General features: G+C 46.8%; 1 protein-coding gene across 1 annotated transcript in view; it reads left to right on the forward strand.

Moving 5' to 3' along the window:
* The first annotated feature begins 5,344 nt into the window (after positions 1-5,344).
* The window catches only part of LOC143294807 (uncharacterized), a 57,310-nt gene continuing 51,783 nt past the window's right edge, over positions 5,345-10,871 (forward strand). Inside the window, exon 1 of the mRNA XM_076606301.1 lies at positions 5,345-5,545. The gene's annotated coding sequence lies outside the window, so the exon portion shown is untranslated. The remainder of the gene's footprint in view (positions 5,546-10,871) is intronic.

Consider the following 10,871-nt stretch of genomic DNA (forward strand, 5'->3'; position numbering starts at 1 on the left):
TAGAACGTTGCTGTGGCCTATTTTGCTTAAAAATGGTATCCATGGAAAACTTTATAAATGTGTTGTGAGTATGTATGAGTGTGTTAAGGCAAGAGTGAGATTTGGCGCTGCTCTGACAGAATATATTAATTGCACTTCTGGTGTAAAGCAAGGTGATGTTTGTAGTCCCGTTTTGTTCTCTTTATTTATTAATGAGCTGGCTCTTGAAGTTATACGTTGTGGAAGGCATGGTGCAAAGTTTACAGATAATTTCCTTGAAATCTTTATTCTTTGGTTAGCTGATGATATTGTTTTAATATCGGAAACGGTAATTGGATTACAGACTCAACTAAATAGTTTACAAAGAGCTGCATTTTCTTTACAATTAAAGGTTAATATGGCAAAAAGCAATATAATTGTATTTAGAAAGGGAGGGTACCTTGCATCAAGAGAAAGATGGACTTACAATGGAGATGTAATGCCTGTTGTCAATATATATAAATACTTAGGTTTATATTTCTCGACACGTTTAAGTTTTGCCTTTGCTTGTAAAGATCTCGTTAGCAGAGCTAAAAATGCATTATTGTGTATAATGAAGAAATTACCATTGTTAAACAACGATTCTGCAACATTATTTTTAAAGTTATTTGATTCACAAATTCAACCTATGGTACTATATGGAGCTGAAATATGGGGTCTCGATTCTGCTGCTGTATACTGTGAAAAAATACACCTATATGCTTCAAAGAAATTGCTCGGATTGTCATTACAAACACCTAATGATTTAGTGTATGGAGAAACAGCCAGATATCCCATAGTTTTGACTTCCACTGTTAAATGCATTCAATATTGGCTGAAAATAACTCAGATGGAAGAGCACAGATTACCCCATAAAGCTTATAGAATGCTATTAGATTTAGATAATAGAGGCAAGAGAAATTGGGTGTCTAATGTGAGAATGAAACTTTGTGAGTATGGTTTTGGTTTCGTATGGTTGAACCAAAGTGTCGGAGATATCAGCAATTTTATTCATGTATTTCGTAGAACATTAATTGATTGTAGATGGCAAAATTGGAACTCTCATATTCAGAATAGCGACAGATTTGATTTGTATCGAATGTTTTGTCATATACCTTATAATATGCCAGTTTATTTGTCAATGAGACTTGATAGACATCTGAAATATACTTTGGCAAGGTTTAGATTAGGTGTTACTGAAATATGTACGCATTATTATCGATATCGAAAATCATGTGCCCAAAATTTGTTTTGTCCAATGTGTCAAGAATCTAAAGAAGATGAGGTTCACTTTGTGCTGTGTTGCCCAGTATTAAGAGATCTTAGAGAACAATTGATTCCAGTTAAATACTGTCAACACCCTTGCTTGTTTAGACTTATCATGTTAATGTCATCAAGAAATGAAAAGACTGTCAAGGAGTTCGCTCTATATCTGTATAAAGCACTCAAAAGGAGAAATGTATATGTTACATCATGAAGACTTTTGAATGTATGACTTTAGCATTTTACTGTATACACCCCTTCAAAGGGGCTGTGGCCTATATGAATAAACCATCTCAATCTCAATCTCAATCTCTCTCTGTCCTTCTGTCTGTCTCTATGTCTGTATTCCTGTCTCTGTCTGTCTGTCTGTCTGTCTGTCTCTCTCTCTACCTTTCTTTTTCCCCCTCTCTCTCTCTGTCTTTCTGTCTGTCTCTATGTCTGTATTCCTGTCTCTGTCTCTGTCGTCTCTCTGCCTCCCTCCCCCACTCTCTCTCTTTACCTTTCTTTCCCCCCTCTCTGTCTCCTTGTGTTTTTCTGTCTGTCTGTCTCTATCTTTGTCTCCCTCTGTTTTGTCTGTCGTCTCTTTCTCTCCCTTCCTCCCTCTCTCTCCCTCTCTGTCTCTCTCCGATCAGAACACGCCCCTCCCCGATCTCAGCTTCCTTCCCCTCCCCCCTCCCCCCTCTCGCTGGTGAAGCCAAGGGCAGAATTAAAAGTCAAAGGTCCTAATGCCTTTATGACCACCAGGGCAGTCAGTTCATGAGCACTATGTCCAGGGTTCGGCATCGGTAGGCGGGGCCCAGTCCTCTCCTTCCATCACCTCAACCTACCCCAACCGAAGGCAGGTACCCGCCATTCACACCTGGGTGGAGTGAGGAAAAGCTGCCTTTCCCAAGGACACAACACCTTGCCGAAACGGGGCCTCGAACCCTGAATCACTGGTCAACAATGAGTGCCACCCAACACCACGGCGTCACGGAGGAAAGAGGCCTTGGAAGTCCAGTCCCGTGTGACGTCACGGAGGAAAGAAGCCTTGGAAGTCCAGTCCCATGTGACGTCACGGAGGAAAGAGGCCTTGGAAGTCCAGTCCCGTGTGACGTAACGGAGGAAAGAGGCCTTGGAAGTCCAGTCCCATGTGACGTCACGGAGGAAAGAGGCCTTGGAAGTCCGGTCCCATGTGACGTAATGGAGGAAAGAGGCCTTGGAAGTCCAGTCCCGTGTGACGTCACGGAGGAAAGAGGCCTTGGAATTCCAGTCCCGTGTGACGTCACGGAGGAAAGAGGCCTTGGAAGTCCAGTCCCGTGTGACGTCACGGAGGAAAGAGGCCTTGGAAGTCCAGTCCCGTGTGACGTCACGGAGGAAAGAGGCCTTGGAAGTCCAATCCCATGTGACGTAACGGAGGAAAGAGGCCTTGGAAGTCCAGTCCCATGTGACGTCACGGAAGTCCAGTCCCATGTGACGTCACGGAAGTCCAGTCTCATGTGACGGACACGATGAGCCAGCCATCGGGCTCCAGAGTTCAGTCCAGGTCAGTTTCTGCAGGAGGCGTCACGGCGTGTGGACAAATCTATTTACGCTACATCACATCCAGCACCGTAACCCAAAGCGCTTAGTCACGTACTGAGAGAAAATCAAATCAATTCAAATCAAACCAGTCAATGGAATTAATAAATAGAATTAATGAATAATAATATTGATGATAATATTAACAGACAGATAAATGAACAAACACACGAATAAAAGCGCGCGCGCACACACACACACACACACACACACACACACACACACACTCCCTTGTACAGACTTACACACACACACACACACACACACACACACACACAGCTCTGTCGTCAGTAACTGGTCTGGACATGGGATGGTGTGTTTGCTCACGCTTTCTTGAAATCCCACGCTTCATCGTAAAGTGAGATGAACCGTAGGGGCGCCTTCTTGCCCTGTCCCACTGTACGATAACACGTGAGACTGTGAGAAAGCTTTTCTTTCATTTGAGAGAAAACGTGGGGATTGGGGGTGTGGGGTGGGGGTGAGGGGATGCCACCACCGTTTCTCTCAATAGGTGTGGGTGTTGACTCAGAAATTTCATTCAGTTCTTACTGACCTGCGTGAACAAACGAAATGGGTCGATATATTTCCTTTCAGAGCAGAAAGAGGTTGACAGAGGGAAGGGAGGACAGGAAAGAGGAGGGCAGGAAAGAGGGGGACAGAGGGAAGGGACGACAGGAAAGAGGAGGGCAGGAAACAGGAGGGCAGAGAGAAGGGACGACAGGAAAGAGGAGGGCAGAGAGAAGGGAGGACAGGAAAGAGGAAGGCAGGAAAGAGGAGGGCAGAGAGAAGGGACGACAGGAAAGAGGGCAGGAAAGAGGAGGACAGGGAAGAGGAGGGCAGGAAAGAGGAGGGCAGGAAAGAGGAGGACAGAGAGAAAGGACGAAGGAAAGAGGAGGACAGGAAAGAGGAGGGCAGGAAAGAGGAGGACAGAGAGAAGGGAGGGCAGAGAGAATGGAGGGCAGGAAAGAGGAGGGCAGGAAAGAGGAGGACAGAGAGAATGGAGGGCAGGAAAGAGGAGGGCAGGAAAGAGGAGGACAGAGAGAATGGAGGGCAGGAAAGAGGACAGGAAAGAGGAGGACAGAGAGAAGGGAGGGCAGGAAAGAGGAGGGCAGGAAAGAGGAGGGCAGAGAGAAAGGAGAGAAGGAAGGAGGAGGGAAGAGAAGGGAGAGAAGTAAGGAGGAGGGAAGAGAGAAGGAAGGAGGAGGGAAGAGAGAAGGGAGAGAAGGAAGGAGGAGGGAAGAGAGAAGGGAGAGAAGGAAGGAGGAGGGAAGAGAGAAGGGAGAGAAGGAAGGAGGAGGGAAGAGAGAAGGGTGAGAAGGAAGGAGGAGGGAAGAGAGAAGGGAGAGAAGGAAGGAGGAGGGAAGAGAGAAGGGAGAGAAGGAAGGAGGAGGGAAGAGAGAAGGGTGAGAAGGAAGGAGGAGGGAAGAGAGAAGGGTGAGAAGGAAGGAGGAGGGAAGAGAAGGGAGAGAAGGAAGGAGGAGGGAAGAGAGAAGGAAGGAGCAGGGAAGAGAGAAGGGTGAGAAGGAAGGAGGAGGGAAGAGAAGGGAGAGAAGCAAGGAGGAGGTAAGGAAGGAGGAGTGAAGAGAAGGGGAGAAGGAAGGAGGAGGGAGGAAGGGAAGGAGGAGGAGGTAAGGAAGGAGGAGTAAGGAAGGAGGAGTGAAGAGAAGGGAGAGAAGGAAGGAGGAAGGAAGAGAGAAGGAAGGAGGAAGGAAGAGAGAAGGAAGGAGGAGGGAAGAGAGAAGGAAGGAGGAGGGAAGAGAAGGGAGAGAAGGAAGGAGGAAAGAAAAGAAGGAAGACCAGGAAGACGACACCACTGTCCATTGTTCTGTCAGCGGCTCTCTTTCAAAGCGGAATCTCTTCTTTTCATTGTATTCTGTTTTGATTTTGTTCTCTCATTTTCCTTGCCTTCTCTCCCACTGCCCCACATCCCTCTCTTCCCCACTCCCTTTCTCTTCCCTGCCTCTCTCCGAATGCCTCCCACCCCTCTCTCTCTCTCTCTCTCTCTGTCTATATATATATATATATATATATATATATATATATAAAGGTTTTAGGCATTGCCTGGTCAAGAGAGAGAAAGAGAGAGAGAGCGAGAGAGAGAAGTATTTATGTATGCATGTGTGTGTGTGTGTGTACATGTGTGTGTGTGTGTGTGTGTGTGTGTGTGTGCGTGCGTGCGTGCGTGTGTGTGTGTGTGTGTGTGTGTGTGTGTGTGTGTGTGTGTGTGAACAGGCTAACGTTAGCATAAGCAGACTGGTTCATTCAAAGTGAACATTAATTTCTCGAGTCTGAAATATGACACATGATGAACGGTCTCTGGACGCAAGCCGAAATGAACAATAACAGAGGAAATGACACCCGGAAAACTTCCCTAAGTGGGCGACAGTCCTGTTCCACCAGTCCCGATCAGACATCCACCGTTTTCCGGCCCAGACAGGGAAGTTCGCATATTTCAGGTCAACAACTGTCAGAACAATAACTGTGTGAAAACTGTAGCACAAAACCACGCCTTTTTGTGGCGACATCATATCAGTCTTGTATTGTTCCAAAAGGGGAGCGGTTTGTTGGTTTGCTCAGGCCTTGCTCTTGTGGCTGTGTAAGCGACACAGAAGGTGTCGTTCTTTGTGGGAACCAACTCCAGAATCTGTTTTGTCGGCAGTTTAAAGTGAGCCTGGCACATTGTGTCTATCTTCACGTGGAACTGACGGGACACAGGACAGCGGAGGTAAAATACAACGTATTTGTTCATCCACTTTAAGCGTATGAGATAAAAGAATGTGTGTGTGTGTGTGTGTGTGTGTGTGTGTGTGTGTGTGTGTGTGTAGGGGGGGGGGGGGTCAGGGGGGTAGGGGTAAAGTAGTGGCTCTGTCTGCGTGCAAATGTGTGTGTGTGTGTGTGTGTGTGTGTACATGGATTTGTCCGAATGCTGTGACGCCTCCTTGAGTAACTGAACTGAACTCTGTGTGTGTGGGGGGGGGGGGGGGGGGGGGAGGGGAATGGATGAAGGAGTAGCTCTGTGTGTGTGGGGGGGGGGGGAGGGGAATGGATGAAGGAGTAGCTGTGGGGGGGGGAGGGGGGGGAGGGGAATGGATGAAGGAGTAGCTCTGTGTGTGTGTGTGTGTCTGTGTGTCTGTGTGTAGAAGACTAGGTGGGTTGACAGGTAATCTGATTCAGGGAATGCCTGTGAATTGGCGATCAATCAACCAGTCATTCAGTCAACTCAGTCGAATTTCTTTTCATGACAACACAGTCCTGCCCTAAGATAAGAAAAGAAAAAAATGTTTTTGTAAACAAAGTGAGTCTATGTTTTAACCCGGTGTTCGGTTGTCTCTGTGTGTGTGTGTGTGTGTGTGTGTGTGTGTGTGTGTGTGTGTGTGTGTGTGTGTGTGGTAAACTTTAACATTGCCAATTTCTCTGCAAATACTTTGTCAGTTGACACCAAATTTGTCATAAAAATAGGAAAAATTCAGTTCTTTCCAATCATCTTGTTTAAAACAATATTGTACCTCTGGGATGGGCACACAAAAATTAAAAACAAGCCAAATTATATGCAAACTGAATTTACTGTTTTATTTATTTATTTATTTACTTTATTCTCTAAACTTGGCACTTTGACGTTCTGACTCAACAACAAGAGCAGTCATTTTTATCATTTTTTGTTCAAACAGGAACTTCTTTTGCTAAGCATGGAAGTTATATTTATTTTGCATGTCTTTGGGGTAGATAGTAAAAACAGGGAAATTAATCGGTAATTAATACTAGGGGGGTTGATTTGCTTTAAAGTGATCTTTCTCATCTTAAACATTACATTTTGAAATTATACTCAGTACATAAAAAAGCTTGTGTGTTTTACTCTCAGTGTACAGGGCTTTCACTATGTTCATTCGCCCAAGTGGTCTTTTTCGGAAAATACTAAAATCAATACTACGAGTGGACTTTATAGATCTATTGGCTGAGCCCTGAAGGCCATGGGCAAAAATCAATTGCGTACACATATTTATACATATTCAAAGCGCGTGCTCGCAAGCTCGAAGGGCGACATTTTGTTTCAAGTAGTTGACCTGCCCGTTCAATCCAATATTCAATCGGCAATACACGATAACATGTGATAGAAAGTTGGAGAAGGAGACCGTTAAATATTTATTCACAGAAAGAACTCTGAACGCCTCATCACTTACTGGATTATGCCCCAAACTGCCATAAAAATATCAACAAAATCAGTCGGAATTCACAGTTTAAAATAATAAACCATGAGAGTTAATACCCGTCATGAAACGTGAAAACTTTCAGTCTTTACTTCATTTTTTTCAAAATTAAGTCCTTTTCACTTCATACAACGTTTAGAAGTACTCGTACTTGGCTCTACATGTTATTAGTTTAACAAAATACTCAATTTTCATACCAACTTTAAAACTATAAAATTAGATGGTAAAATGGGCGCCATTTACCCCGAGACTGATGTCAGTCATGCTTGTAGCAGACGATGCTTGTTAACAACACACTGTGTTCGACAACACATGAAGGCGGTAGAGAAGGGAAAGAAGAAGAACAACAACAACGGCAGAGACAGCAACCACTGATGAAGTCAGTCAGCCATCCACCCTCAAAACTGACCAGTCTGACAACTCCCCACTGGCTCAGTTTCTGCATCAGCGGCAGACTACCCCGGGCCTGCACTACGAAAACGACACCAGACTAGACAACACAGTGTCACACGCCTTTGAAACACAGCCATCCTGAACAACAGATCCTGTCAACTTGATATCATCTTTATAATCAAGATCAGAACATGTGTGGGTTGAATCAATATTATTCATATCATACAATTTAATATAGATCTGAATACTATGACATGTCTTGTGAATTTGAAATTTGATATTGAATTTCTTCAAACTCCTCACACACACACACACACACACACACACACACACACACACACACACACACACACACACACACACACACACACACACACACACACATACACACACACTTGAGAGAGAGAGAGATAAAAAGAAAAATAGCTTTGTACATGAGGAGATACATAAATATTTATTAAATGAAAGAGTTGTTTGTTGTGCTCACATGTGTGTATCAGTGTGTGTGTGTGTGTGTGTGTGTGTGTGTGTGTGTGTGTGTGTGTGAGGTTCTGTAACAATAATTGTGCATAAAACATATTCAAATGTGGAATGTATTTACTGAATTAGATGTGTATGAGAAAGAGGCAGAGAGAGATTACAAGATAAAATTCTTTATTCATGAGGATAACAGATATATGATAAATGAAAGTTTGTGTTCACACACACACACACACACACACACACACACACACATATATATATATATATATATATATATATATATATATATATATATGTATATATGTATGTATGTATATTTTATGTCCAGCCTGTCAAAGCTGTTGCCCGGGGGTTGGGCGCTGCCGCATGTTAGCAGCTTCTAGGACCCATAGGTGAGAGCTGGGTGCCGGGGGGGACCAATAGAGGACGAACCACTCCCGGAAGAGCGTGACAAGCCCCCCCCCTCCCCCCTCTCTAGAGGTACTACCCCTCCCGTGCACCCCCTAACCCCCAGGCTGGCTAAACTAGGTGAGGATAGCCGACGGGTCTCAAACCCTCGGTGAGTTAGGGCTTGTCTACCCAAGCATGTGAAGACTGGATCCGGCGGACTCTGCGGAAGAAACCTTCATAGTTCAACGGAGAGGAAGGCGGTTGCAGCAGAGCACTGTGGAGTGCTGAGGGCAGGATGAGGCACATAGGACATTCTGGTCATCCACTGCATCCGTTTCCATCTCCAGTCGTCTTGACCTCGTCTTGCCACTGGATACAGACGGTCTCGGACAAGAGAGTGAGGTCGACGGTGCGCAACTCCTCCTCACTATAAACAAAGTCATCGCGCAAGTCATCAGTCATCCTTCATCCCATACCGTCATTTTCCCCAAGCCCTGTGGCGACAGGCGAGCGACGAAGCGACAGGTGTGGGTACACTGGCAGTCGTAGTCGCGGACCTGCACACAGGCTGCTCAGGCCATAGAGTCGTTTTTCACCGACTGGAGCAGCGGTGGAGATCGGCAGCCCCCTGAGTGACTGAGCAGCCCTCTTCAGGACAGCACTGCTCACCTCCATGGCATGAGGAAGGGGCTAGAAAAGGTGGGAGAGACGTGAGGCTGGAGTTGGCTCTGCAGTGAAGACAACCCTCGTTGGCAAGCTGGCTGGCCCCCCGAAAGGAGTGAACGATCGCCTGATGACGATGAAACTCCCTTTATGCAACGGGAAGAAGTTTACCACCATTGTCAGCGCCCACACGCCTACCATGACCAACCCGGACAAGTTCTACGAGGACCTGAACGCTGTCATCACCACTGTTCCCAATGCAGACAAGCTCATCATTCTTGGTGAATTTAACGCGGGAGTTGGCTGTGACAGCACCTCCTGGGAAGGCATGATTGGGAAGCATGGGGTTGGTAACCCGTAACAACAGTGGTCAACTACTTCTCCAGACATGTGCCGAGCACGACCTTCTTATCACAAACACCGTCTTCGGTCTCCCTACCCATAACAGGACGTCATGGATGCATCCTCGCTCTGAGCATTGGCATCTCATCGACGTCATCGTCAGGAAGAGGGACAGGCAGGACGTACGAGTCACGAGGGCCATGTGCGGCGCGGAGTGCTGGACAGACCACCGCCTTATCGTCTCCAAACTCAACCTCCGCATCCAGCCCAAGAGACGGCCTCAGGGCATGAAAGCACCGAAAGGCCTGAATGTCAACAAGCTGGAACTAGGCAACAACAAGCAGAGCTTTGCTGACACCCTGGATGAACGCCTTGAGTCCACCGTGCTGGACAACCAGAATGTGGAGGCAACATGGGGCGCACTGCATAAGACAGTGTACAACACTGCCATGGAGTGCCTGGGGCCTTCTGCCAGGAAGCACAAAGACTGGTTTGATGAGAACTGCACTGAGATCAAGCAGCTGCTGGAAGACAAACGCCAAGCCTACAGAGCCCACATTGAAGATCCCAAGTCACAGTCAAAGAAAGACATACTGAAGAGCGCACACAGCACCATCCAGCTGAAGCTGCGGCAGATGCAGGATTCCTGGTTGAGCAACAAAGCTGATGAGATCCAGGGCTTTGCAGACAGGAACGACATGAAGAACTTCTATAACGGCCTGAAAGAAGTCTACGGTCCCACCACCTCCGGATCTGCTCCACTCCTCAGTGCTGATGGTTCTACCCTAATCACTGACAAGAACGGGATCCTTGAGAGATGGGCTGAACACTTTGACAGCGTGCTGAACCGCCCTTCCACCATCAATGATAAAGCCATCGACCGACTCCCCCAGGTGCCAGTCAGTGGGTCGTTGGATGCCATTCCAACTTTGGAGGAGACCTAGAAAGCTATCCGTCTGCTATCCAATGGCAAAGCCCCTGGCTCAGGCTCCATTCCAGCTGAGGTGTACAAAGAAGGTGGTATGGCGCTGACTGAGAAGCTTCATCAGCTGTTCCAGCTCATCTGGCAGCATGAGGCAGTTCCACAGGACTTCAAAGACGCTTCCACCATACACCTGTACAAGCGCAAAGGAAATCGTCGGGCCTGTGACAACCATCGTGGAATATCCCTGCTGTCCGTCGCAGGCAAGAGTGCTACTCAACCGTCTCATAGTGCACCGTGAGCAAGGTCTCCTACCAGAGAGCCAGTGTGGCTTCCGGAAAGAATGTGGGACTATCGACATGGTGCTTACTGCCAGGCAGCTCCAGGAGAAGTGTCAGGAACAGAACGCCGACCTTTACACCACACCTGTCGATCTGACCAAGACCTTCGCTACTGTTAGCAGAGATGGCCTTTGGAGAATCATGGCGAAGTACGGCAACTACACGATGGGATGCTGGCCCTAGTCCAAGACAACGGAGAGACTTCAGAACCATTCCCTGTCTCCAACGGAGTCAAGCAAGGGTGTGTTCTTGCCCTCACCCTGTTCAGTCTCATGTTTTCAGCCATGCTGACAGATGCCTTCAGAGACGCTG

The sequence above is a fragment of the Babylonia areolata genome, chromosome 20, assembly GCF_041734735.1.
Source record: "Babylonia areolata isolate BAREFJ2019XMU chromosome 20, ASM4173473v1, whole genome shotgun sequence".
Classification (NCBI taxonomy): domain Eukaryota; kingdom Metazoa; phylum Mollusca; class Gastropoda; order Neogastropoda; family Buccinidae; genus Babylonia; species Babylonia areolata.